This window comes from Protopterus annectens, chromosome 6.part0 (assembly GCF_019279795.1).
Source record: "Protopterus annectens isolate FY-2018-M chromosome 6.part0, PAN1.0, whole genome shotgun sequence".
NCBI classification, from domain to species: domain Eukaryota; kingdom Metazoa; phylum Chordata; order Ceratodontiformes; family Protopteridae; genus Protopterus; species Protopterus annectens.
Window position 1 is genome coordinate 1192622557 of NC_056737.1, and position 25395 is coordinate 1192647951.

The 25395-nt window shown below is 34.4% G+C and overlaps 1 long non-coding RNA gene across 1 annotated transcript in view; it reads right to left on the bottom strand.

Annotated features, from left to right (window-relative positions):
- Positions 1-701: 701 nt before the first annotated feature.
- LOC122804097 overlaps positions 702-25395 on the bottom strand; it is a 270588-nt gene continuing 245894 nt past the window's right edge. Inside the window, exon 4 of the long non-coding RNA XR_006365176.1 lies at positions 702-839. This is a non-coding gene — a long non-coding RNA (uncharacterized LOC122804097). The remainder of the gene's footprint in view (positions 840-25395) is intronic.

The following is a 25395-nucleotide window of genomic DNA, read 5'->3' on the forward strand; positions in this document are numbered from 1 at the left end:
AGGGATTGCATTCAGAAAAAAGAAGGTTATTACCTGTCTGTACTCCTCCCTCATTAGACCTATAACTGAATATAATGCCCCTTTTGGTACGTACCTCACCAAACACCTTCACCAACTGGAAAGGCCACAGAAATACCTCACAAAGAGAATCCATGGCCTCCAACACCTGTCCTATGTGGACAGGCTCAAATCATTATCATTCTACTCGGTGTCTTACAGATTGCTCAGGGGTGACCTGTGTCTCGCCTACAAGGCAACATCAGACCCTGCCCTACTAGAGATGATCCATGTCCATAAGTCTAACTCCTTGTGCATTACCCACTCAAAAGGCCTGAATATAATATGCGACATCAACAAAACCTGTTGGAGAGACAGGTTTGCCTTCCACAGGCTGCCCCATCTCTGGAATAGACTACCCGTACATGTCAAACACAGTACCTCGCTGACTTTCTTCAAGCGCAACCTTGATGAGTAGATAGGAAACCACAAATTTGTCTCAGGATTTCCACCTTCCACCTTTGTCCCTCATTGACAGGGGCAACAGGTGCTAACTGAGGTTTATTTTTTGGGGAGATAAACTCTTGGCTAGGCTTGTAAGGACCCCATGGCCATTAGCCTAGTAACTTCCTATGATCCTATTGTGCATTCATTTTGTTTTATTCATATGTGACTAAAATTAGAAAAAATGTAAATACCTTTATGGCAACTGGAGTAAGTCCTTTTGATGGGTCCTCATACAGAATGCAGATTGGTGCAGCGATATGCTGTACTTGGCCATCTAAGACATTTGGCTTGATTCCTTCCAGTATGCTGTAATCAGCCACATATGCCCTCTTATTCTGTGGAAATAGAAAAAACAGTGGCACACAGTTATGCACTGTCAAATAAACATTCTACTATTAAGGTTGCAAAAACATAAACTGCAGTACGACCATGAAGAATATTGACAGATTTCAGAAAACATTCAATATCATCATGTATAATTTGTACTTCTGAATCTACTGGGCTACAGTTTAGTTGTAAAGTTTGCATCACATCATAAGTCACTGAAACCACTATTGAAAGCTTTTTTCATATTAATCCTAAACTGTGACTTAAAGTCATCTAATGCTTACAATACTTAGTGTTCCTTCTTAAAAAATAGCAAAAAAAATTTAAATCTTCCATCTACACAGATCAGTGCTGTGTAGTTAATTTCTGCCATTTACGAAAATCAGAATGCAGTTGCTATATGGCAGGATATATGTATCAAAATTATGCAGCTTGACTGATGTAAAACATACATGAAAGACTTTTTAAATGCAATTAAACATGAGATAAAAAATGACAGTTCTGATTGCACTGTACAAAGGATAGTCATGAATTTCTATATTAATGGAAAACTGTGTTTCCACTATGCTAAGTATCAGTATAGGTATTTGGGTGGTAGTATCAGTATAGGTATTTGGGTGGTAGTATCAGTATAGATATTTTGGTGGTAGTATCAGTATAGGTATTTGGGTGGTAGTATCAGTATAGGTATTTGGGTGGTGGTATCAATATAGGTATTTGGGTGGTAGTATCAGTATAGGTATTTGGGTGGTAGTATCAGTATAGGTATTTGGGTGGTAGTATCAGTGTAGATATTTGGGTGGTGGTATCAGTATAGGTATTTGGGTGGTAGTATCAGTATAGGTATTTGGATGGTAGTATCAGTGTAGGTATTTGGGTGGTAGTATCAGTGTAGGTATTTGAGTGGTAGTATCAGTGTAGGTATTTGGGTGGTAGTATCAGTGTAGGTATTTGGGTGGTAGTATCAGTATAGGTATTTGGGTGGTAGTATCAGTATAGGTATTTGGGTGGTAGTATCAGTGTAGGTATTTGGATGGTAGTATCAGTATAGGTATTTGGGTGGTAGTATCAGTATAGGTATTTGGGTGGTAGTATCAGTATAGGTATTTGGGTGATACTCTTTTCATTTATATGTGGGGCAAAATTGCCACCTTATGTGTACATTTATAAAATGTGCTAGAAACAAACAATATGCTCTTACATGTGAAATACAGCTTGGCTTAACAGCATTCACAAAGCCGTTTGACTTATTACTAGGTTTGTTAGTGGGCTGCGTAATAAATGTTTAATGCATAAACCCATTAACTGGTATTTGGCCAGATTAAATAGAAATACTGGAAGAGAAATAGTTTAGAAAACAGAATGTCTGCTCAGTTCATCAATGTGTGTAATATATAACCCATTATCTGCACAGGCATACCGAATGAGGCAATCACACATGGTGGTAACATGTAATCTGCATGGCAGTAACATGTCATCTGTATGGCAGTAACATGTCATCTGCAGGGTGGTAACATGTCATCTGCATGGCTATAACCTGTTTTCTGCATAGTGGTAACATATCATCTGCATGGCTGTAACCTGTCATCTGCATGGCAGTAACATGTCATCTGCATGGCAGTAACGTGTCATCTGCATGGCTGTAACATGTCATCTGCATGGCTGTAACATGTCATCTACAAGGCGATATGTCATTTGCATTGCTGTAACATATCATCTGCATGGCTGTAACATGTCATCTGCATGGCGGTAACATGTCATCTGCATGGCTATAAAATGCAGTACACATTCCTGTGCTTCAATTATTAGCTGCATGTGCAGGTTTCTCAGCTACATAAAACACACCTGTTACTATCCACAAGAGGGGCAGTGGTGTGGAGTCACTATTTTGTTGTGTTTATTTATGGACAATGTGTAGGTCCTAGACAAAAATATGGCTTATAAAGGACACATTCTGGAATGCTGGGTTGAGATTAAATATGCATGGTGGTTCTGGACTGAGTTGTTTGTGTAATTAAGGGGTATTTTTGTTTTTATGAAGTCTGTTTTATCTGAAACCAGTTAACAGAACTTGAGTCAGTGAGCTATTTTAATTAATTAACTTGTTTATTTTTTGCAGTTTATCGACTAGATTAGTCCCACTAGGCTAATGGTCTCTTTTCATAGTAGAACCAACGGAAATGCACCTATGCTACAAGCTTCTATGTATTGAAATGCATTTATTTATTTATTAATTAACTTATTTATTTATTTACAGTTTATTGACCAGATTAGTCCCACCAGGCCAATGGTCACTTTTCATAGGAGAACCAGCGTGAAGTGCATCTATGTTACAAGTCACAATGTATTGAAATACATTTATTTTTTTATAAATTAACTTATTTATTTATTTACATTTTATTGACCAGATTAGTCCCACCAGGCCAATGGTCTCTTTTTATAGGATCAAAATGAAATGCATGTACGCTACAAGCCACTATGTATTGAAATACATTTATTTATTTATTAATTAACTAATTTATTTATTTATAGTTTATTGACCAGATTAGTCCCACCAGGCCAATGGTCACGTTTCATAGGAGAACCAACATGAAATGCATCTACGTTACCAGCCATAATGTATTGTAACACATTTATTTATTAATTAACTTATTTATTTATTTACAATATTTTGACCAGATTAGTCCCACCAGGCCACTGTGGTCTCTCTTCATAGGACCAACGTGAAATGCACCTATGCTATAAGTCACTGTGTATTGAAGTTATTTATTTATTAATTAACATTTATTTATAGTTTATTGACCAGATTAGTCCCACCAGGCTAATGGCCTCTTTTCCTTGGAGAACCAATGTCAAATGCACCTATGCTACAAACCACTATGTGTTGAAATACATTTATTTATTTATTAATTAATTAATTAATTAATTAATTTATTTACAGTTTATTGAACACACTAGTCCCACCAGGCTAATAGTCTATTTTCCTAGGACTAACATGAAATGCACCTACGCTACAAGCCTCTATGTATTGAAATGCATTTATTTATTAATTAATTTATTTATTTATTTATTTACAGTTTATTGACCAGATTAGTCCCACTAGGCCAATGGTCACATTTCATGGGAGAACCAACATGAAATAAATCTACACTACAAGTCACAATATATTGAAATATATTTATTTTTTATAAATTAACTTATTTATTTATATTTTATTGACCAGATTAGTCCCACCAGGCTAATGTTCTCTTTTCATAGGAACAACATGAAATGCAACTATGCTACAAGCCACTATGTATTGAAATACATATATTTATTAATTAATTATTTTTTTTATTTACAGTTTATTGAACAGACTAGTCCCACCAGGCTAATGGTCTCTTTTCCTAGGACCAAAATGAAATGCACCTATGTTACAAGCCACTATGTACTGAAATACATTTATTTATTAATTAATTAATTTATTTATTTATTTATAGTTTATTGACCAGATTAGTCCCACCAGGCCAGTTTTCACGTTTCATAGGAGAACCAACGTGAAATGCATCTACGTTACAAGCCAAAATGTATTGAAATACATTTATTTATTTATTAATTAACTTATTTATTTATCTACAATATTTTGACCAGATTAGTCCCACCAAGCCAGTGGTCTCTCTTCATAGGACCAACGTGAAATGCACCTACGCTATAAGTCACTGTGTATTGAAGTACATTTATTTATTTATTAATTAACTTATTTATTTATTTACAGTTTATTGAGCAGATTAGTCTCACCAGGCTAATGGTCTCTTTTCCTTGGAGAACCAATGTCAAATGCACCTACGCTACAAACCACTATGTATTGAAATACATTTATTTATTCATTAATTAACTTATTTATTTAAAGTTTATTGACCAGACTAGTCCCACCAGGCTAATGGTCTCTTTTCATAGGACAAACATGAAATGCACCTACAGTAAAAGCCACTATGTACTGAAAAACATTTATTTATTTTTTGATTAACTTATCTATTTACAGTATTTTGACCAGATTAGTCCCACCAGGCCAGTGGTCTCTTTTCATAGGACCGAGGTGAAATGCACCTACCCTACAAGCTACTGTGTATTGAAGTACATTTATTTTTTTATTAATTAACTTCTTTATTTATTTTTAGTTTATTGACCAGATTAGTCCCACCAGGCTAATGGTCTCTTTTCCTTGGAGAACCAATGTTAAATGCACCTACGCTACAAGCCACTGTGTACTGAAGTACATTTATTTATTAGTTAACTTATTTATTTATTTACAGTTTATTGACCAGACAAGTCCCACCAGTCTAAAGGTCTCTTTTTCTAGGAGAACAAACATGAAATGTACCTACACTACAAGCCACAATGTACTGAAATACATTTGTTTATTAAGTAATAAACTTATTTATTTATTTATTTACAGTTTATTGACCAGATTAGTCTCATCAGGCTAATTGTCTCTTTTCATAGGACCAACATGAAATGCCCCTACGCTATAAGCCACAATGTATTGAAATGCATTTATTTATTAATTAACTTATTTATTTATTTACAGATTATTGACCAGATTAGTCCCACCAGGCCATTATTTACAGTTTACTGACGAGATTAGTCCCACCAGGCTAATGGTCTCTTTTCTTGGGACCAACATGAAATGCACCTATGCTACAAGCTACTATGCATTGAAATACATTTATTTATTTATTAATTAATTAACTTATTTATTTGTTTACAGTTTACTGACCAGATTAGTCCCACCAGGCTAATGGTCTCTTTTCTTAGGACCAACATGAAATGCACTTATGCTACAAGCCACTATGTACTGAAATACATTTATTAATTTATTAATTAATTTATTTATTTATTTACAGTTTATTGACCAGATTAGTCCCACCAGGCTAATGGTCGCTTTTCGTAGGACCAACATGAAATGCACCTATGCTACAAGCTACTATGCATCGAAATACATTTATTTATTTTTTAATTAACTTATTTATTTATTTACAGTTTATTGACAAGATTAGTGCCACCAGGCTAATGGTCTCTTTTATAAGGACCAACATGAAATGCACCTACACTACAAGCCACTATGTATTGAAATATATTTATTTATTTATTAATTAATTTACTTGCTTAGTTAGTTAGTTAGTTAGTTAGTTACAGTTTTTGACCAGATTAGTCCCACCTGGCTAATGGTCTCTTTTCATAGGACCAACATCAAATGCACCTATGCTACAAGCCACAATGTATTGAAATCCATTTATTTGTATATTAATTAACTTATTTATTTATTTACAGTTTATTCACTAGATTACTCTTACCAGGCCAATGGTCACTTTTCATAGTGAACCAACATGAAATGCACTTACGCTACAAACCACAATGTTTTGAAATACATTTATTTTAATTAACTTATTTATTTATTTACAGTTTATTGACCAGATTAGTCCAACCAGGCCAATGGACTCTTTTCAAAGGAGAAGTGATGTGAAATGCTGTTATGCTACAAGCCACAATGTATTGAATTACATTAATTAATTAATTAATTAATTAATTCATTCATTCATTCATTTATTTATTTGTTTATTTATTTACAGTTTATTGACAATAATAGTCCCACAAGGCTAATGGTCTCTTTTTATAGGATCAACACAAATTGCAACTTATTTATTTCTTTACAGTTTATTGACCAGACTAGTCCCACCAGGCTAATGGTCTCTTTTTCTAGGAGAACCAACGTCAAATGCACATACGCTACAAGCCCCTATGTATTGAAATACATTAATTAATAAATTAATTAATTAATTTGTTTATTTGTTTACAGTTGACTTACCAGATTAATCCCACCAGGCCAATGGTCACTTTTTATAGGAGAACCAATGTGAAATGCACATATGCTACAAGCCAGAATGTGTTGAAATACATTTATTTATTTATTAATTACTTTATTTATTTATTTGCAATTTATTGACCAGATTAGTCTCACCAGGCTAATGGTCTCTTTTCATAGGACCAACATAAAATGCACCCACGCTACATGCCACTATGTACTGAAATAAAATTATTTGTTTATTAATTCACTTATTTATTTATTTACAGTTTTTTGACCAGATTAGTCCCACCAGGCCAATGGTCAATTTTCATAGGACAGCCAGCATGAAATATTCCTACGCAACAAACCACAATGTACTGAAATACATTTCTTTCTTTTTTTATTAATTAATTAATTTTTTTATTTACAGTGTATTGACCAGATAAGTCCCACCAGGCCAAAGGTCTCTTTTCATAGGAGAACCAACATGAAATACACCTATGCTACAAGCCACAATGTATTGAAATCCATTTTTTTTATTAAGTAACTTATTTATTTATTTAGTTACAGTTCATTGACCAGATTAGTCCCACCAGGCCATTATTTACAGTTTATTGACCCGATTAGTCCCACGAGGCCAATAGTCTCTTTTAATAGGACCAACATGAAATGCACCTACACTACAAGCCACAATGTATTGAAATACATTTATTTATCTATTAATTAATTTATTTATTTACAGTTAATTGAGCAGACTAGTCCCACCAGTCTAATGGTCTCTTTTCATAGGAGAACCAACATGAAATGGGCCTATGCTACAAGCCACAATGTACTGAAATCCATTTTTTTTATTAACTTATTTATTTATTTACAGTTTATTGACCAGATTAGTCCTCCGGGCTAAAGGTCTCTTTTTGTAGGAGAACCATCATGAAATGCAGCTATGCTACAAGCCACTGTGTATTGAAATACATTTATTTATTTATTAATCAGCTTATTTATCTGTTTACACTTTATTGACCAGATTAGTCCCACAAGGCTAATGGTCTCTTTTCATAGGACCAACATGAAATGCACCTATGCTACAAGCTACTATGTACTGAAATACAATTATTTATTTATTAATTAACTAATTTATTTATTTACAGTTTATTGACCAGATTAGTCCCACCAGGCCAATGGTCAATTTTCATAGGACAGCCAGCATGAAATATTCCTACGCAACAAACCACAATGTACTGAAATACATTTCTTTCTTTTTTTATTAATTAATTAATTTTTTTATTTACAGTGTATTGACCAGATAAGTCCCACCAGGTTAAAGGTCTCTTTTCTTAGGAGAATCAAAGTGAAATGCACCTACGATACAAGCCACTATGCATTGAAATACATTTATTTATTTATTAATTAACTCATTTATTTATTTATTTATTTATTTACAGTTTATTGACCAGATTAGTCCCACCAGGCTAATGGTCTCTTTTCTTAGGGCCAACATGAAATGCACCTAAGCTACAAGCCACTATGTTTTGAAATACATTTATTTATTTATTAATTAACTTATTTATTTATTTACAGTTTATTGACCAGATTAGTCCCACCAGGCCAACGGTCACTTTTCATAGGAGAACTAATGTGAAATGCACTTATGCTACAAGCCACAATGTACTAAAATATATATATTTATTTATTAATTCACTTTTTTATTTATTTACAGTTTATTGACCAGATTAGTCCCACCAGGCTAATGGTCTTTTTTCATAGGAAAACTTACATGAAATGCACCTATGCTACAAGGCACTTCTTATTCTGTCTTTCGGCTTTTCCCGGTTAGGGGTCGCCACAGCGGAACTCCGGTCCACTAATGATTGGCAGTAGATTTTTACGTGCTGGCTTGCCGGGCCTAATGCACAACCTTCAGTGAAGGAACACCCATTCAGACATGTCGACACACAGAAGACACTCTAACTGAGAATCGAACGTGCAACTTCTAACTGTGAGGCGACAATGCTACCACAGCATCACCACCGCAGCTACCTATGCTACAAGCCACTATGTATTGAAACACATTTATTTATTTATTTATTTATTAACTTATTTATTTATTTGCAGTTTATTGACCTGATTACTCCCACCAGGCTAATGGTCTCTTTTCCTAGGAGAAACAGCATCAAATGCCGCTCTGCTACAAGTCACAATGTATTGAAATACATTTATTTATTTATTAATTAATTAATTTATTTATTTACAGTTTATTGAACACACTAGTCCCACCAGGCTAATGGTCTATTTTCCTAGGACTAACATGAAATGCACCTACGCTACAAGCCTCTATGTATTGAAATGCATTTATTTATTTATTAATTAATTTATTTATTTATTTACAGTTTATTGACCAGATTAGTCCCACCAGGCCAATGGTCACATTTCATGGGAGAACCAACATGAAATAAATCTACGCTACAAGTCACAATATATTGAAATACATTTATTTTTTATAAATGAACTTATTTATTTATTTATTTATTTATATTTTATTGACCAGATTAGTCCCACCAGGCTAATGTTCTCTTTTCATAGGAACAACATGAAATGCAACTATGCTACAAGCCACTATGTATTGAAATACATATATTTATTAATTAATTAATTTTTTATTTACAGTTTATTGAACAGACTAGTCCCACCAGGCTAATGGTCTCTTTTCCTAGGACCAAAATGAAATGCACCTACGTTACAAGCCACTATGTATTGAAATACATTTATTAATTAATTAGTTAATTAATTTATTTATTTATTTATAGTTTATTGACCAGATTAGTCCCACCAGGCCAGTGATCACGTTTCATAGGAGAACCAACGTGAAATGCATCTACGTTACAAGACAAAATGTATTGAAATACTTTTATTTATTTATTAATTAACTTATTTATTTATTTACAATATTTTGACCAGATTAGTCCCACCAAGCCAGTGGTCTCTCTTCATAGGACCAACGTGAAATGCACCTACGCTTTAAGTCACTGTGTATTGAAGTACATTTATTTATTTATTAATTAACTTATTTATTTATTTACAGTTTATTGAGCAGATTAGTCCCACCAGGCTAATGGTCTCTTTTCCTTGGAGAACCAATGTCAAATGCACCTACGCTACAAACCACTATGTATTGAAATACATTTATTTATTCATTAATTAACTTATTTATTTAATGTTTATTGACCAGACTAGTCCCACCAGGCTAATGGTCTCTTTTCATAGGACAAACATGAAATGCACCTACAGTACAAGCCAGTATGTATTGAAAAACATTTATTTATTTTTTAATTAACTTATTTATTTACAGTATTTTGACCAGATTAGTCCCACCAGGCCAGTGGTCTCTTTTCATTGGACCGATGTGAAATGCACCTACCCTACAAGCTACTGTGTATTGAAGTACATTTATTTTTTTATTAATTAACTTATTTATTTATTTTTAGTTTATTGACCAGATTAGTCCCACCAGGCTAATGGTCTCTTTTCCTTGGAGAGCCAATGTTAAATGCACCTATGCTACAAGCCACTGTGTACTGAAGTACATTTATTTATTAGTTAACTTATTTATTTATTTACAGTTTATTGACCAGACAAGTCCCACCAGTCTAAAGGTCTCTTTTTCTAGGAGAACTAACATGAAATGTACCTGCGCTACAAGACACAATGTACTGAAATAGATTTATTATTTTATTAATTACTTTATTTATTTATTTATTTACAGTTTATTGACCAGATTAGTCCCACCATGCTAATTGTCTCTTTTCATAGGACCAACATGAAATGCACCTACGCTATAAGCCACAATGTATTGAAATGCATTTATTTATTAATTAACTTATTTATTTATTTACAGGTTATTGACCAGATTAGTCCCACCAGGCCATTATTTACAGTTTACGGACGAGATTAGTCCCACCAGGCTAATGGTCTTTTTTCTTAGGACCAACATGAAATGCACCTATGCTACAAGCTACTATGCATTGAAATACATTTATTTATTTATTAATTAATTAACTTATTTATTTGTTTACAGTTTACTGACCAGATTAGTCCCACCAGGCTAATGGTCTCTTTTCTTAGGACCAACATGAAATGCACTTATGCTACAAGCCACTATGTACTGAAATACATTTATTAATTTATTAATTAATTAATTTATTTATTTATAGTTTATTGACCAGATTAGTCCCACCATGCTAATGGTCGCTTTTCTTAGGACCAACATGAAATGCACCTATGCTACAAGCTACTATGCATTGAAATACATTTATTTATTTTTTAATTAACTTATTTATTTATTTACAGTTTATTGACAAGATTAGTGCCACCAGGCTAATGGTCTCTTTTCTAAGGACCAACATGAAATGCACCTACGCTACAAGCCACTATGTATTGAAATACATTTATTTATTTATTAATTAATTTACTTAGTTAGTTAGTTGGTTAGTTAGTTGGTTAGTTAGTCAGTTACAGTTTTTGACCAGATTAGTCCCACCAGGCTAATGGTCTCTTTTCATACGACCAACATCAAATGCACCTACGCTACAAGCCACAATGTATTGAAATCCATTTATTTGTATATTAATTAACTTATTTATTTATTTACAGTTTATTCACTAGATTTATCCTATCAGGCCAATGGTCACTTTTCATAGTGAACCAACATGAAATGTACTTACGCTACAAACCAAAATGTTTTGAAATACATTTATTTTAATTAACTTATTTATTTATTTACAGTTTATTGACCAGATTAGTCCAACCAGGCCATTGGACTCTTTTCATAGGAGAAGTGATGTGAAATGCTGTTATGCTACAAGCCAGAATTACATTAATTAACTCATTCATTCATTCATTTATTTATTTGTTTATTTATTTACAGTTTATTGACAATAATAGTCCCACCAGGCTAATGGTCTCTTTTTATAGGATCAACACAAATTGCAACTTATTTATTTCTTTACAGTTTATTGACCAGACTAGTCCCACCAGGCTAATGGTCTCTTTTTCTAGGATAACCAACGTCAAATGCACATACGCTACATGCCCCTATGTATTGAAATACATTAATTAATTAATTAATTAATTAATTAATTAATTAGTTTATTTGTTTACAGTTTACTTACCACATTAATCCCACCAGGCCAATGGTCACTTTTTATAGGAGAACCAATGTGAAATGCACATATGCTACAAGCCAGAATGTGTTGAAATACATTTATTTATTTATTAATTACTTTATTTATTTATTTACAATTTATTGACCAGATTAGTCTCACCAGGCTAATGGTCTCTTTTCATAGGAACAACATAAAATGCACCCACGCTACATGCCACTATGTACTGAAATAAAATTATTTGTTTTTTAATTCACTTATTTATTTATTTACAGTTTATTGACCAGATTAGTCCCACCAGGCCAATGGTCAATTTTCATAAGAGAGCCAACATGAAATATTCCTACGCAACAAATCACAATGTACTGAAATACATTTATTTATTTTTTTATTAATTAATTAATTTTTTTATTTACAATTTATTGACCAGATAAGTCCCACCAGGTTAATGGTCTCTTTTCTTAGGAGAATCAAAGTGAAATGCACCTACGATACAAGCCACTATGTATTGAAATACATTTATTTATTTATTAATTAACTCATTTATTTATTTATTTACAGTTTATTGACCAGATTAGTCCCACCGGGCTAATGGTCTCTTTTCTTAGGGCCAACATGAAATGCACCTACGCTACAAGCCACTATGTTTTGAAATACATTTATTTATTTATTAATTAACTTATTTATTTATTGACAGTTTATTGACCAGATTAGTCCCACCAGGCCAATGGTCACTTTTCATAGGAGAACTAATGTGAAATGCACTTATGCTACAAGCCACAATGTACTGAAATATATATATTTATTTATTAATTCACTTTTTTATTTATTTACAGTTTATTGACCAGATTAGTCTCACCAGGCTAATGGTCTCTTTTCATAGGAAAACTAACATGAAATGCACCTATGCTACAAGGCACTTCTTCTGTCTTTTGGCTTTTCCCAGTTAGGGGTCGCCACAGCGGAACTCCGGTCCACTAATGATTGGCAGTAGATTTTTACATGCTGGCTTGCCGGGCCTAATGCACAGTCTTCAGCGAAGGAACACCCATTCACACATGTCGACACACAGAAGACACTCTAACTGAGAATCGAACGTGCAACGTCTAACTGTGAGGCGACAATGCTACCACAGCACCACCACCGCAGCTACCTATGCTACAAGCCACTATGTATTGAAATACATTTATTTATTTATTTATTTATTTATTTATTTATTAACTTATTTATTTATTTGCAGTTTATTGACCTGATTACTCCCACCAGGCTAATGGTCTCTTTTCCTAGGAGAAACAACGTCAAATGCCGCTCTGCTACAAGTCACAATGTATTGAAATACATTTATTTATTCATTAATTAACTTATAGTTTCATAGGTTGGTACTAGGTTATCAGCCCTAGGGCCTATTCAAGCCTAGCCATAACAATTCCCTGGATATTTCTTCTCACAATATTTACTTTTCTGGACCACTATCTAGCAGGGTGAATGACATGATCCCTGGGGTGAATTTCACATCTCCCATCCAATCATCAAGGTCTCTTTTGAAGAGGGCCAAGGAGGCACTCTGCTTGACATGTATGGGCTTATTTATTTACAGTTTATTGACCAAATTTGTCCCACCAGGCCAATGGTCTGCTTTCATAGGAGAAACAAAATGAAATGTACATATGCTACAAGTCACAATGCATTGAAATACATTTATTTATTTATTAATTAACTTATTTATTTATTTACAGTTTATTGACCAGATTAGTCCCACCAGGCCTATGGTCACTTTTCATAGGAGAACCAATCTGAAATTCACCTATGCTACAAGCCAGAGTGCATTGAAATACATTTATTTATTTATTAATCAATTTATTTATTTATTTACAGTTTATTGACCTGATTAGTCCCACCAGACTAATAGTCTCTTTTCATAGGAGAACCAACATGAAATTAACCTATGCTACAAGCCATTATGTATTGAAATACATTTATATTTTTATTAATTAACTTATTTATTTATTTACAGTTTATTGACCAGATTAGTCCCACCAGGCTAATGGCCTCTTTATTAGGACCAACATGAAATGCACCTATGCTACAATCTACTATGCATTGAAATGCATTTATTTATTTATAAATGACCTTATTTATTAATTTACAGATTACTGACCAGATTAGTCCCACCAGGCCAATAGTCTATTTTAATATGACCAACATGAAATGCACCTACACTACAAGCCACGATGTATTGAAATACATTTATTTATTTATTAATTAATTTATTTATTTACAGTTTATTGAGCAGACTAGTCCCACCAGGCCAATGGTCACGTTTCATAGGAGAACCAACATGAAATACACCTATGCTACAAGCCATAATGTATTGAAAGACATTTATTGATTTATTAATTAACTTATTTATTTATTTACAGTTTATTAACCAGATTAGTCTCACCAGGCCAAAGGTCTCTTTTCATAGGAGAACCAACATGAAATACACCTATGCTACAAGCCACAATGTATTGAAATCCATTGTTTTTATTAAGTAACTTATTTATTTATTTAGTTACAGTTCATTGACCAGATTAGTCCCATCAGGCCATTATTTACAGTTTATTGACCCGATTAGTCCCACAAGGCCAATAGTCTCTTTTAATAGGACCAACATGAAATGCACCTACACTACAAGCCACAATGTATTGAAATACATTTATTTATTTATTAATTAATTTATTTATTTACAGTTAATTGAGCAGACTAGTCCCACCAGTCTAATGGTCTCTTTTCATAGGAGAACCAACATGAAATGGGCCTATGCTACAAGCCACAATGTACTGAAATCCATTTTTTTTTATTAACTTATTTATTTATTTACAGTTTATTGACCAGATTAGTCCTCCGGGCTAAAGGTCTCTTTTTGTAGGAGAACCATCATGAAATGCAGCTATGCTACAAGCCACTGTGTATTGAAATACATTTATTTATTTATTAATCAGCTTATTTATCTGTTTACACTTTATTGACCAGATTAGTCCCACAAGGCTAATGGTCTCTTTTCATAGGACCAACATGAAATGCACCTATGCTACAAGCTACTATGTACTGAAATACAATTATTTATTTATTAATTAACTAATTTATTTATTTACAGTTTATTGACCAGATTAGTCCCACCAGGCCAATGGTCACTTTTCTTAGGACCAACATGAAATGCACCTATGCTACAAGCCACTATGTACTGAAATACAATTATTTATTTATTAATTAACTTATTTATTTATTTACAGTTTATTGACCAGATTAGTCCCACCAGACTAATGGTCTCTTTTCTTAGGACCAACATGAAATGCACCTATGCTACAAGCTACTATGCACTGAAATACATTTATTTATTTATTAGTTAACTTATTTATTTACAGATTATTGACCAGATTAGTCCCACCAGGCCAATGGTCTCTTTTAATAGGAACAATATGAAATGCACCTACGCTACAAGCCACTATGTACTGAAATACATTTATTTATTCATTCATTAACTTATTTATTGATTTACAGTTTATTGACCAGATTAGTCCCACCAGGCTAATGATCACTTTTCATAGAAGAACCAACGTGAAATGCACCTACGCTACAAGTCACAATGTATTGAAATACATTTATTTATTTATTCATTAACTTATTTATTGATTTACATTTATTGACCAGATTAGTCCCACCAGGCTAATGGTCTCTTTTCATAGGAGAACCAACGTGAAATGCACATACACTACAATCCACAATATATTGAAATACATGTATTTATTTATTAATCAACTTATTTATTTATTTACAGTTTATTGACCAGATTAGTCCCACCAGGCCATTATTTACAGTTTATTGACCAGATAAGTCCCACCAGGCCAATAGTCTCTTTTAATAGGACCAACATGAAATGCGCCTACACTACAAGCCAAGATGTATTGAAATGCATTTATTTATTTATTTATTAATTTATTTATTTACAGTTTATTGACCAGACTAGTCCCACCAGTCTATTGATCTCTTTTCATAGGAGAACCAACATAAAATGGGCCTATGCTACAAGCCACTATGTATTGAAATACATTTATTTATTTATTAATTAACTTATTTATTTATTTATAGTTTATTGACCAGATTAGTCCCACCCGGCCAGAAGTCTCTTTTCATAGGAGAGCCAACATAAAATGCACCTATGCTACAAGCCACAATGTATTGAAATATGTTGATTTATTTATTAATTAACTTAGTTATTTATTTACAGTTTATTGACCAGATTAGTCCCTCCAGGCTAAAGGTCTCTTTTCGTAGGAGAACCATCGTAAAATGCAGCTATGCTACAAGCCACTATGTACTGAAATACAATTATTAATTTATTAATTGGCTTATTTATTTATTTACAATTTATTGACCTGATTAGTTCCACCAGGCTAATAGTCTCTTTTCATTGGAGAGCCAGCGTGAAATGCACTTATGCTACAAGCCACTATGTTTTGAAATACATTTATTTATTTATTAATTAACTTATTTATTTATTTACAGTTTATTGACCAGATTAGTCCCACCAGGCTAATAATCTCTTTTCTTAGGACCAACTTGAAATGCCCCTAAGCTACAAGCCACTTTGTATTGAAATACATTTACTTATTTATTAATTGTCACCTCACAGTAAGATGTTGTCCTGTTCGATTCTCAGCTAGAGCATCTTCTGTGTGGAGACATGCGTGAATGGGCGTACCTTAGTTGAAGGTTGTGCGTCAGGGCCGGCAACTCGGCACGTAAAAATCTACTGCCAATCATTAGTGGACTGGAGTGCCACTGTGCCGACCCCTAACTGGGAAAAGCCGAAAGACACAACAACAACAACATTAATTAACTTATTTATTTACAGATTATTAATCAGATTAGTCCCACCAGGACAATGGTCTCTTTTCATAGGAGAACCAACATGGGCTCCTTTCATAGGAGAACGAACATGAAATGCACCTACACTGCAATCCACATTATATTGAAATACATTTATTTATTTATTAATTAACTTATTTATTAATTTACAGTTTATTGAGCAGATTAGTCCCACCAGGTCATTGGTCTCTTTTCATAGGAGAACTAATGTGAAATGCACCTATGCTACAAGCCACTATGTATTGAAATATATTTATTTATTAATTAATTGACTTAGTTAATTAGTTAGTTACAGATTTTGACCATATTAGTCCCACCCGGCTAATGGTCTCTTTTCATAGGACCAACATGAAATGCACTTACGCTACAAGCTACTATGTATTGAAATACATTTATTTATTTATTAATTAACTTATTTATTTATTTACCGACACCTGAACACAGCGTTTGTAACACACTCAGAAAAGTTCGAACAGTAAAACAAATCACTGTAGACACTCGTAAAAGGTAAGGAACCAAATGTAGCACATCCGCACTGACACTCAGGATATGCACCAATTGTAGAACCAAACTCCAACTGCTAGTAAAATGCATATCTCTCTTGAAACCAGGATAGTAAACTGAAACTGTTGAAAGTTAAAACATTTATTTCTCATACAATGAGTTAAGCGCTTTCACTCGTATACCACGAGCTTCCTCAGAACAATTAAATTAACTTTCATTCAATTCTTAAATACACTGTATTGGCGCCAAATGCTAAATCCTTAAAGCTACAGTGCTCTATAACAAAATTGTAGTGCATAAAATTATTACATTACTATGAAATTACGTCACATATAAATTCAAATGTTTTACATTAAGACATACTTTTAAAATATCTTTTAAAATATCACACTTTATGATGTACTATAAATTTTATACTTCAACTATCAATATAGTGCTCCCCTTAAAATATGTATATAAACTGTCTATACTAACTGTATGAAGAAGTTTCTAATGATTTACCTATGTATCAACTTAATTTTAAAAATTACATGTAAACTGTCATAACTAGTATAATCATGTAAATAATACTAGTACATATACAAACATATTGTAAATAAATAGCAATGAAAAAAGCAAAAACTACAAGATACTTAAAACTTCTCCTACACTAATTTTTAACCATCAAAAGTGGCTTAACTGTAATGTAGTCATTTATTCCAGGCCATGTCATTGCGTCTGTATAAATTTGCCACCAGTATCTTGTAGTTTTTGCCTTTTTCATTGCTATTTATTTACAATATGTTTGTATATGTACTAGTATTATTTACATGATTATACTAGTTATGACAGTTTACATGTAGTTTTTAAAATTAAGTTGATACATAGGTAAATCATTAGAAACTTCTTCATACAGTTAGTATAGACAGTTTATATACATATTTTAAGGGGAGCACTATATTGATAGTTGAAGTATAAAATTTATAGTACATCATAAAGTGTGATATTTTAAAAGATATTTTAAAAGTATGTCTTAATGTAAAACATTTGAATTTATATGTGACGTAATTTCATAGTAATGTAATAATTTTATGCACTACAATTTTGTTATAGAGCACTGTAGCTTTAAGGATTTAGCATTTGGCGCCAATACAGTGTATTTAAGAATTGAATGAAAGTTAATTTAATTGTTCTGAGGAAGCTCGTGGTATACGAGTGAAAGCGCTTAACTCATTGTATGAGAAATAAATGTTTTAACTTTCAACAGTTTCAGTTTACTATCCTGGTTTCAAGAGAGATTTGCATTTTACTAGCAGTTGGAGTTTGGTTCTACAATTTATTTATTTACAGATTATTGACCAGATTAGTCCCACCAGGCCAATGTTCTCTTTTCATAGGATTAACATGTAATGCACCTATGCTACAAGCCACAATGTACTGAAATGCATCTATTAATTAATTAATTAATTTATTTATTTATTTATTTATTTATTTAGTTACAGTTTATTGACCAGATAAGTCCCATCAGGTCAATGGTCTCTTTTCATAGGACCACTATGAAATGCACCTATGCTACAAGCCACAATGTATTGAAATACATTTATTTATTTATTAATTAACTTATATATTTATTTACAGTTTATTGACCAGTTTAGTCCCACCAGGCCAGTTGTCTGTTTTCATAGGGGAACCAAGATAAAATGCACCTACGTTACAAGCCACTATGTATTGAAATGCATTTATTTATTTATTAACTTATTTATTTATTTACAGTTTATTGACCAGTTTAACAGATAATAGCACAACGTTGCGAGTCCACAGATACGATTTATTGGACAAAATACACAAGTTAGTATTTTGTACCAATAAATCGTATCTGTTGACTCGCAACGTTGTGCTGTTATCTGTTATTTGGTTTTACTTCAGCACTTCAACACCATTTGGTTGGACTTTATTGACCAGTTTAGTCACACCAGGCCAATTGTCTCTTTTCATACAAGAACCAAGATAAAATGAACCTATTTTACAAGCCACTCCATACTGAAATAAATAAATAAAAAATGATGAAGTCCTGTTTTTTGGATAAAAATGCTTAAATCTGATACTTTTTCACCACTTTGTGGAATTTCTAAGAACTGTTTTTTGGTGATGGCGTGTTTCAGTTTGGTTCTTTGTTTTATATCAATGGAAGCTCCTTTGGATTTGATTTACTTTTTGGGGGAGACTGGAGCTGGTACTCAAAGAGAAAAGGGGAAATTTGGTCAGGCTACCAATGAAGGAACTTCTCCTATACTTTTTAATGGGTGCCAGGAGTTCTTCTATATCTACTTGAGCTACCACCAACTCAGGTAGATGGGACTGGGTTTGGTTTATCATCTCATCGTATGGACAGACATTGAAACTATGCAATTTATAAAATACTTGTGTAAACTCAGTCGCTTTTATATTCAGTAGGTTAGTACAGTGCATGAAGGCCTTGTGTGGGGACTTCCCCCACACATAACAGTCATGTACTTTTGAGCCTGTTCACAGGATCAAACTCACATAATAAATGTTTAAATAAACAGGTATTAATTAGATGTATCACAGCTACAGAGCTTCTGTCACTTCAGGCCACTCTGTCTTTAGGAAACAAGGATTCAGCCCTCTTTACAGAAGTAGTACATCTGTGGGGGTCTCCAATGCATACTATTTTGTGTGTTTTTTTTTGTTTAGTTTTAATTCTTCTGTTTTCACCTTTCTATGCCTAGTGTTTCTCATAGAGAGTTTTATTGTTTCAATATTAAGTTATGTTAACACTTGCATTAATAAATAAACACTTAAAATAGATTTGTATACATTTACACACAAAAAACCCACTTGGCCTCCTGCATAGGTCACAGCATTCTTAAATAATTCAATACTCTACACTCTCATCTAACATCGTCATGGGAATGCTCCTGCTCACATCCTTCATAACCTACCCTACTCTACCCCCACCACTACTCCTCTTTCTTTTTCCGTTCCCAGCTAGCAAATTCATGCTTGGTTCCACCATTCAACTCCTCACTTGTACCAAGTTATTAAAAAAAAAAAAACACAATACTATTTCTTTTTATATTTCGCCTCTATTACTTGTTTTGTTTGATATTTATGTTTTTTTCTATATAATCTATGTATTGAAATTAATCTTTGCATTTTATGTATTGTGTAACATAATCTTTGTATAATCTGTATGTGGAGCTTTTCTCCCCAGGATCCAATTGAAAACGGGTTCTTTGGGCCCAATGGACTATCCTGGTTAAACAACAGCAAATAAAATAAAATAAAATAAAAATAAAATAAAATACATCTGCTTTTCAGGGATGCCCCTGATTTTGCCACTAAATTTTGATCTGGCCATTTCAAACTTGTAGTTTTCTAGAAAAAAAATGTTGGACTAAAGTAAATAAAATAATGGCAGTCTTTAAAGTTAAAGACTTGTCTTACTTCAGAAAATCCATGTTAATCCATATTTTATTATTCTATAAACTTCCTAAGTTTATAGTGTTAGTATTTAAAAGTGACCCTAATTTGGGATCTTTGCCTCTGATTATTTTTGGCTTCATCCTGATTCTGCAGATAAGAACTTGAGAGCTATGCTATATAAGAAAATGTTGCTACCTGCTTTGTGCTTTGCAATTTGTCAGAGATTGTCAATAATTATTCACTAAAAAAGGTGCTGCAGGAAAGAAAGGTTACTGCGTGCATTCATGATGTAGCAAATAGCCATGTACACTGTCACCACTGTCATTTTTCTATGCCCTTTATTTCTCTTCAGCCTTTTTCTGCCTTTCAAAACTCCAAAAGCATGTGATATTCTGTACACCTGTACACATCTCTGTGAGTACAGAAATTTGGGCACTCATTCAATGAATTATTGCCTTCCACTATACTTCATCAACCAATTAGTTATCCCTGCTTAAGTAGAGTCTGTCAAATTCCCCAAAGTCAGCAAAGCATGGCCATGCCAAAACATTCCACAACACCATTACTGTTTGGTTTCTGGAGAAATTGTCTCAAGAAGTACCCACTGACCTCTTTTTTCTCCCTACCAAGACTGCCTTCTACTAATGGCAGAGTAATTCACATTTATTAAGATAATCATTCTGAATGTTGTTCTTCTTACACCTGATGAGTGTTCGGCCCCTGTAATACTCATAGGACACGTCCTCCTAATACTCTAAACCATACATGGAATTTCATCTGCCACTTCACTGTCCTATCAGATTCCAGAACAATGTCCAGCCTTTATTGGAACCCCCATCTCCATCAAACCAAGAACAGCAGATGTAACTCAATCCCGATGATGAATGATGTCTGTGACAAAGGATCTATGAGAAAGATAAGAATGGCAGATTCTTCAAATACCTTTCAAAACAAAACAGACTGCTCAAAGTGGCACTCTCCTAGTTTAGACACAAATCAGTTTTGTTGGATGTAAATCACCCCACAACTCTCATGTAAAAGGCTATGTGACATTTACCTCCTATTCCTAATTGGAAGAAGTTTCAGGTCACTGTTCAGGAATGAGAGATTTCCTTTTGCAGTGACCTCCACTGACCAATGTACACTGCGAATGCTAGCATTGCATCTGACAGCTGGTCGCCCAAAAGCCAATGGCTGATGTGACAAATGCACAAAGGTTGAAGACCCAGCACAGTCCGTTGAGGTAGCACATCATAAGGTAAGACACTGGCCAGCAATATTTTAGGCTATCATTTTGGTCTTATTGGCTTGCATTCACATAGTGAGTGACAAAGATTATCACATTGAAACTTTTGATGTTTCTGGATCTCTCCACAAAAAAGGGTACATGCCCTCAATTAGACTATTTGGTATACAAAATGAAAATATGTAAAACAAACATGAAAAATACTCCTTTCACATCCTCTAACCAGTGCCCAATGGGCATCTATCTAATTACCATCCAATGGGCATCTAATTACTGTCCAAGTAAAGGTACTGGAAGGGGGAAGGGAGAATGACAGATGAAAGCTAATAGGTTCTAGTAAAATGTAGGTAGACGAATGGGGGTGGGAGGAATTATCCCAGATGAAAGCAGATAGGATCTAGAAAGTGGGGGAGTGGCTATAGTACTATAAATTTAGAGGTACTGGGGGTCGGAGGGAATTGGGGCAGGGAGGGGAGTGAAGAGAGCCCGAGCATAATGAGGGCGAATGTAGTGGGGCTATTGCAGTTTACAAGGTTTCTGTGAACGTAGCAGGGCTATTGCAGATTACAAGGTTTCCTAAGGTGTCCTAAATCTATAAGGTAAGTATTATAGCTCTTAATGTAAGAGTCAATTTACTTAAGTTACAGGGGAGGAGGCAAACACTCAAGTAGAAAACAAGAGCCCTATGGCTGACCAATATGATGACCTGCTTAATTACACAGCACTGTAAGTGAAAGCTTAACAAACACTTTTTGTGTGTGCAACCTACTCTGCTTAAATGATGAGAGAAACTGATTGCAGTCCTGTAGACACCGTTTTGTAGGGAACTGTAGAGGTCAACTAGGAAAAGAGAAAAGCAAAGATTCTAGGGTAAGCATGAAGGCGACAACAGGCAGTTATTTTATAATAATGCATTCAAAGATATGGTGGGAGGATAAAGTAGCATACTTCAGAATGAACTAAGATTTATAGCTAAGAAACCTAAGCAAGAGAGCAATGCAGTAAATAAACACTTGCCAGATTTTAAAGCTATACCAGAAAAACTAAATCAATTGTTCACAATTGTACAACTGGAAAATTGCCAGTAAAAGCACTTGGGCTATTGCAGTTTACAAGGTTTCCACGAACGTAGTGGGGCTATTGCAGTTTACATGGTTTACTAAGGTGTCCTAAAGCTATAAGGTAAGTATTGTAGCTGTTAATGTAAGAGTCAATTTACTTCAGTTTCAGGGGAAGGAGGCAACCACTCAAGTAGAAACAAAGAGCCCTACAGCTGACCAATATGGTGACCTGCTTAATTACATAGCACTGTAAGTGAAAGCTTAACAAATGCTTTTTGTGTGTGCAACCTACTCTGTTTAAATGATGAGAGCAACTGATTGCAGTCCTGTAGACACCGTTTTGTAGAGAACTGTAGAGTCCAACTAGGAAAAGAGAAAAGCAGAGTTTCTAGGGTAAGCATGAAGGCAACAACAGGCAGTCATTTTATAATAATGCATTCAAAGGTATGGTGGGAGGGGGGTGTAAAGTAGCATACTTCAGAATGAACTAAGATTTATAGCTAAGAAACCTAAGCAAGAGAGCAATGCAGTAAATAAACACTTGCCAGATTTTAAAGATATACCAGAAAAACTAAATGAATTGTTCACAATTGTACAACTGGAAAATTGCCAGTAAAAGCACTTGGGCTATTGCAGTTTACAAGGTTTCCGCGAACTTAGCGGGGCTATTGCAGTTTACAAGGTTTCCTAAGGTGTCCTAAAGCTATAAGGTAAGTATTATAGCTCTTAATGTAAGAGTCAATTTACTTAAGTTACAGGGGAAGGAGGCAAACACTCAAGTAGAAAAAAAGAGCCCTATGGCTGACCAATATGGTGACCTGCTTAATTACGCAGCACTGTAAGTGAAAGCTTAACAAATGCTTTTAGTGTGTGCAATCTACTCTGTTTAAATAATGAGAGAAACTGATTGCAATCCTGTAGACATCGTTTTGTAGGGAACTGTAGAGTTTATGTAGGAAAGGAGAGAAGCAGAAATTCTAGGATGTCCATCGTGGTTCACTGTTGCAGTCATGACCGTAGGGTTCTTCCTGCCAGCAGCAGCCCCCGATCGGCCAGAGTCCCAAAGTCTGGATTGGGCATCAGCTGAGGTCACTTTTATCCTGACGTCAATGCACCAGAAGGTATAAAGACCTCAGCTGACACCATTTCCCCAGTTTTTCTTGCTGCGCGGTGCCCTTTGCAGTTCACTGATGCTGGTCTGCCTGTTCCTGTTTGTTTTGGGATTTAATCCCAGGATTTTCATTTTGTAAGATAAGTACCCCGTTGGGGCGGTCTTTTTCTTGCTCCAGTCAGATGTCAGAAAAAGTTAATAATGTTATTTCTTGTGGGAAGCAAATACCTCATAGGGATTTTCACTGTTACTGTATTCCATGCCTGGGTCCTGACCAAAATGTTGCTAATTGTGCGTTTTGTGCTAGATTTAATCAGCGTACTATTAGGAGTAGATATAACTTTGCCTTTTACTATTTTGGAAAAAGGTTTAATTATAACATGTCTTTGGATTCTTTTTTTGGCTTCTGGGGTGTGTAAGAGGCACAAGGATGCAGACAGGCCTCTGAGGTCCACAGCAAAGGATGTTACTCAGTTATTGCCAGTTGCTGGTTCATCGGTCATCAGTGAGGTGCCTTTTCAGCCCCTGTCATCCACCTCTTTAGAACCAATTGCCTGTACCAACTCTGGTGTGGAGCTGATGGGGTCTTCAGAATTGCCAGGGACTGGGCCTTCGGATACTGCTCCCTCAGTTGGGTCCGGAGCCGGTAGGCAGGTACCGGCTTCTGAGGGAGTTCTCAGGCCTTCGCAGCTTCCTGTAAATGTGAATTCAGTTTTACATTCAAAGACAAAGTCTAAGGCTCCAGCTAAAGTGCAATGGCAAGCACAGGCACCTTTTGATCAGGGTCTTAGGCCTTAGAGGCAGATGCTTAGGATGGCTGAAGATCTCTTAACTATTATCAGGGGTTCACAACCCCCTCCTGACAAGAAGCCTAGATTACAGTCCGAGTATGATTCTTCAGACCAAATTTCTGTTTCTTCTGCTTCCTCCCTTGAGCAGGATTATTCTTTTCCTCCTTATGAGGATTCTGATGCTGAAGATTCCTTTCCTTCAGCCTCTCCTCCTGAGGATTATTCTTTTGGTGAAACTTTGCATGATATGAGGGTGCATTTTTACTGAGAAGGGCAGGAATTCTCTGAATCCAAGAAAAGGCTTAGGGATTTTCTTCTTCTCCCACAGCATAGGCCTCTGGCTATTCCCCCTGTACTGGACATTGTAGATGATGTTTTTTCGGAAGCGTCTCTCTCTCCTGATTCTTTTCCCCCTGCTCCAGTCAAACCGGATGGGTATTATAGGGTTCCAGATTCTCACAAGTTTCTTTTTAAGAATCTTTCTCCTGATCCGGAAACAATTTCTCAGGGTCCTAAGGGTGTTAAAGCGGCCTC